General features: G+C 46.9%; 1 pseudogene; it reads right to left on the bottom strand.

The window, feature by feature from the left end:
• Window positions 1–5,347: 5,347 nt before the first annotated feature.
• Window positions 5,348–6,814, bottom strand: LOC104671617 (annotated as a pseudogene).
• Between the last annotated feature and the right edge of the window lie 633 nt (window positions 6,815–7,447).

The raw sequence follows: 7,447 nt of genomic DNA, 5'->3' as shown, positions 1-7,447 counted from the left end.
GGTGGAGTGGACTTTCATTATATGTTCTACCTACAACCAGGGGTGTGCAAACTGGTGATGGCCTGGGGGTCACATCTGGTTCACAGAAGTTCTTTCTTACACCCACGCAATGTTTTAAAGCTATTTTTAACTAGCTGACAGCATGCAAAAGAATCAAGACATTTAACAGGAAAGAAAAAATCTGGATTTCTTGCTTTTCTAAAAAAAAATTGGCATCTCTGGCTACACTCAGCCTACATTCCAACATGACAATATTTTCTTTATGTGCAGCATGGGCTCTGCTATTTGTCACAGTCCTCATTGAGCCTGCTTCATTCTTACTACGAGCCTGGCCTCTGAAGTCATCTAAATTTGTGTCCTCTGGCCTGGAAGCACGGCCTCTTCTTTTGAAATACAGCTCCTGCCCCACTTTAGTTAGTGGGGTTTTGGTCTCGGCTGTTAATCACAGTACCTTAACCACGGAGGTGAGTGGGTAACACACACTGGTAAGTCCTATAAGGGGACAGTACCTCAGTAAGGCCAGTGTCCCTTCCTGGAAATGTAGTAAACATGAACTAGGAGAAGGAAGTCCTCTTAGCCTCAGAGCCCAAGCTGTAATGACATGTGAGAAGAAGTCAGCCCACAGCAGAAAAAGCAAAGCAAGAGTCAAGAAACAGAGACAAGGCCAGGCGTGGTGGCTCACTCCTGTAATTCCAGCACTTTGGAGGCCGAGGCGGGCAGATCACAAAGTCAGGAGTTCGAGACCAGCCTGGCCAATATGGTGAAATTCCAGTCTCTACTAAAAATACAAAAATTAGCTGAGTGTGGTGACACACACCTGTAGTCCCAGCTACTCGGCAGGCTGAGGCAGGAGAATAAATCACTTGAACCCGGGTGGCGGAGGTTGCAGTGAGTTGAGATCACGCCACTGCACTCCAGCCTGGGCGACAGAGCAAGACTCTGTCTCAGAAAGGAAAAGAGACAAAAAGCAGAGAAAGAGGTCATGATAGCAGCTGAGTCCCCACATCTAGGCATCCTCAAGGCCACTCCCCCGCTTCCCCATTGAGCATCAGAAGTTGTACATTTCCCTCTTTTCTCCCTGGAGCTGGATGGAATTTCTGTCACTTGCAACCAGAGATGCTACTAATGAAGTGGTTAGGAGGAGGACTGGCTTGAGAGTGACATCTGCAATCCGCATTTCTACCATGCAATTTGTGATTTTGGACAAACTGCTGATCTTCTTTCACCTCAGTTTATCTGTCTGTTCGGTGGGCACGGGGCACTCTAATGCTTGCCTCCGCAGGTGGAATGGAGTTCTCATAATGTAACGTACATAAAGCATTCAACTCGGTGCTTGTGCATAAATAGGTATGCACAAAGTATTTCATCAACACTGAATTTTAAGATAAATGTTTAATAAAAACTAGTGGACTGGAAAGAAGAGTGAGTGAACTCCTGGAGAATTGCAATAGTGGTTTTTTTAAAAGATAGGATGTCACTCTGTCACTCAGGCTGGAGTGCAGTGGCACGATCATAGCTCAGTACAGCTTCGAACTCCTAGGCTAAAGCGACCCTCTCACCTCAACATCCCAAGTAGCTGGAACTACAGGTGGGGGACACCACGTTTGACCATTTAAAAAAAGAATTTTTTTTTTTTTTTTTTTTTTTTTTTGTGGAGACAAGGCCTCCCTATGTTGCCCAGACTGGTCTCAAACTCCTGACCTCAAGTGATCCTCCTGCGCTGGCCTCCCAAAGTGCTGAGATTATACAGGTGTGAGCCGCCCCAGGCCAGCAGTGTTCTTTAAGGTGATATTTCCAAATCAGTACTGCTTTCAGAGACTTGGGAATATCCCACAGGAAACTAGGCCTCACCCAGATGGACTTGGATTTGTTTTACGGCTCACTGTTTAAGTAAATGTGTGATCCTAAACCAGTTATTTACATTTTTTAACCCTGAGTGTCCACCTATAAGGTGGAGATAATAATTCTCAGCTCTTTTAGTTATTTTGAGAATTAAATTAACTCGTTAATATGAAGGGTGCATAGTAGTCTATGGTAAGCATTTAATACACTGCAGCTAGGACTGTTGTGATGGAAAAAGGACAAAATCCATGGACGAGAGCTAACCAAAGGCTTCACTTCTGTGGAGTCATTGCCATTATAATGTCTAGTATTTGAAGCTCAATTGAGCTGAAATTGCATAGTAAGTCATCAGAGCACAATGCTGTTCTGTTCAGTTGTGCCAATAACTCACCTCCTGCACCACCTCCAGCCCAGCCAAGCCCAGCATCTCCCACTAGTTAAAGTCCTCCTATGTTAGCTTTCAGCAACAAGCTTTTAAAGCAGGTTTCCATTAAAAATGAAAAAAACAAAAAAAAAAAACTCTGGATGATTAATTAGCAGCAGAATGACCCAAATCAAGAGAGAGATCACAATGTGGAAAGTTTTTTTTTTTTCTTTTTAAGAAGTGAAGTCTAGCAACTTTCAAATTACAGACAAAATGATGAAAGTTTTTGACATTTTGAGGCCAAAATATGACTTTACTGCTGGTGATTCCCGAGACCTAAACCCACTTCCTTGTGTGGAGAACACACCAGTGGAGGAAGTGGAGGAGGAATAACATGGGTCCCCAGGAAGCTTTGCCTCTTTGTTCGGTTTTGGCAGCAAGCCCAACTCTGACTTGCATAAAATCTCCTGGAGCGTTTGTTCCAACAGTTCGCTCTGCATGGCCCCGCCCGTCCTGCAGGCCTCGGGCAGCCTGGCCGCTGTGGCCAGCGCCTGGGCTAACTCAGGCAGGACTAAGCCAGCAGTATCTATTCCTTTAATGAGCTCTTGAAAATAGTGCCCGATAGACACGTTGTCCTTTTCAGGGACCTGGGGGACCATGCTGTCATGCATGAGCCTCTTCATCTCCATCCTGAGCTTTTTGTCCTTTCTTGCAGAAACTGTACCGCATTCCGGTGCTGCTGCAGGAGCCTCAGCATCTGGTGGCAGAGCTGGTGGGGGGCTGTGAGGTCCCGGGCCACCCTTTGCAGCCTCTCCAACTCGGAGGCATGCTCCAGCTCCAGCTCTTGCTTCAAGGTAACCATGCAGCTGCAGCTGTGGATGCTGCTGATCAGGCAGTTTCCGATGGTTTCGATCATGGTCCTTGTGCTGGTGGCACTGGTGGGGAGGTCTGATGAGCCTCTCTGTGTCCTGCCAAGGGAGCACTAACACACACTTAGGCAAGCCCTGCAGGGAGGCCCTCCAGCCCACAGCCTCTGCTCTGCCCGGGCTTCCACCCTGAGTGAGGGAGGCCCCAGACCTGGCAGACACTGCTGGTTGCCAGACCACTACCCATTTTTCACCTCTTTCCTACCCAAAGAACTCTGATTCTTTGGAGAAACCAATGTGGGCAGCTAAAAATACTACATTTATTTCCTGCTTCCCTTGACATTGGGAGTAACCAGGTGTGCAATGGAAGCAGAAGTAGAATCCAGTCAGGTGGGCTTCTGGGAAGCTGCTTAAAAGTGGGTAGGTGCCCCTCGGACCAGTCTTGATCCTTCCCTTTCTCCTTGCCGGGATCACGGACAGGATGCCTATATGGAACAGTCATCCTGTGACTACTTGCTGACAAGAGCACATACCAAATAGCTGAGAGAAAAGGGCTGGAGCATCACGGCTCCCAAGCCAGCCAGCCTTGACTTCCTACCTTGGGACATTTCATTAAAGTAAAAAAATAGAACCCCTAATTCTTTAAAGCCACTGCTCATGGACTTCTGCTACACCCAAATGCAGACCATTGTTGAAAGAATAGCCACATGGAAGAAATCACCTGAATAATTTAGAGGGGCATAAATGAAATCTAAGATACAACCATTCTAACATTTCTAGAAAAAGTCAAGATCTCATACTCTATAACTGGTGGTCTTCAGTTCACCCCTGAAGCCCAGCACCAAGCTGGGCACAGTGGCTCACATCTGTAATCCCAACACTTTGAGACCCAAGGCAGGTGGACTGCTTGAGCTCAGGAGTTTGAGGCCAGCCTGGGCAACATGGCACAACCCCATCTCTGCAAATTATGCAAAAATTAGCTGAGCATGGTGGTACATGCCTGTAGTCCCAGCTATTCTGGAGGCTGAGATGGGAGGATCCCTTGAGCCCAGGAGGTCAAGGCTGCAGTGAGCCGTGATTGTGCCACTACACTCCAGCCTGGGTGACACAGCAGGACCCTCTCTCACAAATAAGTAAAATAAATAAAACCCAGTACCAGCATCACCCCGTGATCAGGTCTTTCCAGATGGGGCAGCAAAAAGTAGGGGAAAGCACACCAATGGAGCCACACAGACCCAGGAGAATCTTGGTTCTTGCTAGCTGGGTAGACTTGGATCTCAGTTTCCTGTCTTCTAAGAAAGGGATCCTGGCCAGGCACAGTGGCTTGTGCCTGTAATCCCAGTACTCTGAGAGGCTGAGAGGCTGAGGTGGGCAGATCACCTGAGGTCAGGAGTTTGAGACCAGCCTGGCCAACATGGTGAAACCCTGTCTCTACTAAAAATACAAAAATTAGCTGGGTGTGGTGGCAGGCGCCTATAATCCCAGCTACTGGGGAGGCTGAGGCAGGAGAATTGTTTGAACCTGAAAGGTGGAGGTTGCAGTGAGCCAAGATGGTGTCATTGCACTCCAGCCTGGGTGACAGGGTGAGACTCCATCTCAAAAACAAAAACAAAAACAAAAAAAACAAACAAACAAAACTCAGGAGTTGGGGGAGTGGGCTCAAGCATGCACACTAAGGGGTAAAATGGTGGAGTGTAACTGTTTGTATGACTGTCTAGGAACACTCGACCAGGACAGGAAGAACGCCTCAAGTGAGCATGCTCACAACTCCAGTAAACACACTGCGCATGCAGCTCCTCTTAAGTGCTGGCGGGTCACTGCACATGGGGACAGCCCACTCCACTGGAAGAATCAGGGGAGAAGGGACACAACTACCCGGAAGCATGCCAATGTAGAAAACCCCAAGTCAAAGGTCAAACAGTGCACTCTGAAGTTGCCCGCTGGGCCTCTTCCAAATGTCCGTTCTTTCTTCTTTCTTTCTTTCTTTCCTTCTTTCTTTCTTTCTTTCTTTCTTTCTTTCTTTCTTTCTTTCTTTCTTTCTTTCTTTCTTTCTTTCTTTCTTTCTTTCTTTCTTTCTTTCTTTTTGAGAAGAGACAAATGGTTTATTTGGTAACAAGGATTAGAAAGAAATGTTTAATTCCTTGTCTCTCTTCTGATGACTGAACCGAACCGCGGTAGTCAAATGGAAAGCGACACACAAGAATTCCCTTGCAGACCTTGATCTTTTGCAGAAATGCAAAGACGCCTGAGTTATACAACTTGCAATTATTATTTTCTAGACAGAAGTGCCAACTGTTGTGCTTTCCAGCATATCAGTGGTTGCTACATTCTCCTTCTTGTCTTTGGGTGTCATGGCAGGAAACAGAAGTACTTCCTTGATGTTGTTGGAGCCCGTGAGAAACATGGCGACTTGGTCAATGCCCATGTCCCAGCCAGCTGTGGGGGGCAGCCCATATTCCAGGGCAGTACAGAAGTTTTCATCTATGAACATGTTGATTCTCCGGAAGGATGGGGTGAAGTCAATATCATAGACTTGGCCCTCTGGGCCACCTGGGGGTAGGTGACCTTGTAACTGCCTGTAATATGCTTCACCATCCCTGAAACCATCTTCTTCATGACTTCCATGAGATCGTGATAGTCTGCATAGGCCATGTAGAACTCACAGGTGGTGAACTCAGGATTGTGTGTCAAATCCATCCGTCCCCTCATTCCGGAACTGGCGTCCAATTTCATAAACCTGGTCGATGCCACCAACCACAAGCATGGTAGAGTTCTGGAGCAATTCTCATATATAAATTCACATCCAGTTTGTTGTGATAAGTGATGAAAGGCTTCGCCACAACTCCCTCTGGGATGATGTTCATCATGGGAGTTTAAATCTCTAGGAATCCCAGCTCATTCAAGAAACTTCTTATATATGTGATGCTCTTAGAGTGGATGATAAATTTCTGCCTCACAAAATATTCAGGATCAAGTCCACATATCTCTGGTGATACCTTGTTTCCTTATCTTTGAGGCCAAAGTGAAGATGTGGTAACATCTGCAAACAGGGAGATAGCAGTGTGATCTCATACGGAATGATGCCCAGCTCACCTTTCTTGATTTTCCCAGGACTCCCTGAACTCCAGTTATGTCTCCCCGACACAGTTTGTTATTAATATGAATAAACTCTTCTTCTGATTTATAATTTCTGGAGTTGGCCATGACTTGCAATTTCACCCCCTCTCATAGAAGATGAGCTTTCCTCCAGAAGCTCTTTTGGTATGGAGCCTACCTGCCACCTTTAAGGTGATGTCAGTCAGGTGATCCCCAGGCTGTAGGTGACTATATTCTGGGATGAAATCAGTGAGATGTCTACATGGAACTTGTGTGGGGATGGATCTTCCCCATTGACCTTCAGTTGATGAATTGCTTGACGGTGAATTTTGTAGTATTGATTTAGGTCCAGGCTCTCTTCCTCAGGACCCACACCATTGTCAGTGGTGTGCTTGGTGGCAGCAGTGGTGGCTTGGCTTAACTGTTTCTCACTGAGCTCTTTCCGCTTGGCTTCCTTCTCTGCTACTTTCTTATTGGCTTTCAGGCGTGTCTTCAGCTCACTTCTTTGATCAGAAAATGGCTTGTCCTTGTGAGGCGTTGTGAAAGGAGCAAGTTGACCCAGTCACAGTTCCCTGTGACCCAACTCTACCCAGGAGGTTTTGCGCAGGGACACCCTAACAAGCCTTACAGCAGCTTGTGTCAACATGGCAGAACATCCTGGAACTAATGATTACCACCACCACTGCACTCCAGCCGGGGCAACAGAGACTTTGTTGCTCAGTTTTGGCTCGCTACCATCCACTTTCACCTCGGCTCCCTGCACTGCTGCCATCTTCCCAGAGGGCCCGACCCAGAAGTGACGAGGATAGTACGTTAATTTCCAGGTCCAAATGTGCTTTATTTCTTTCAGTCCTGCTCTAAAGCTTTTTAATAAACTGTCACTCCTGCTCTAAAACTTGCCTCAGTCTCTCCCTCTACCTTATCCCCCTCCGTCAAATTCTGTTTGCTGAGGAGGCAAGAATTCAGGTTGCTGCAGACCCACGCGGATTTGCTGCCAGTAACAGATGCAATTCGTAAGGAGCGGTGCTGCGGTGATAGCCCCAGTCATCCCGATCCCTGGGGAGCCATGGTACTTGGAGTCCAGCATGTTAGGAGGAGGAATTTTGGGGTAGGTAGCAAGGAATTGAGAATTCTCTTTTGTGCATGTTATGGTTGAGATGCTTGAGGGCATCCCGTCAAGATTTCTCTCTCTCACTCTTCTTTCTTTTCTTCTCTTCCTTTCCTTCCCTCCCTTCCCCTCCCTTCCGTTTTCTTTCTTTTCCTTTCCTTTCTTTTCTCT

This window comes from Rhinopithecus roxellana, chromosome 16 (assembly GCF_007565055.1).
Source record: "Rhinopithecus roxellana isolate Shanxi Qingling chromosome 16, ASM756505v1, whole genome shotgun sequence".
In the NCBI taxonomy this organism is placed as follows: domain Eukaryota; kingdom Metazoa; phylum Chordata; class Mammalia; order Primates; family Cercopithecidae; genus Rhinopithecus; species Rhinopithecus roxellana.
This window is presented reverse-complemented; position numbering and strand designations above follow the sequence as displayed.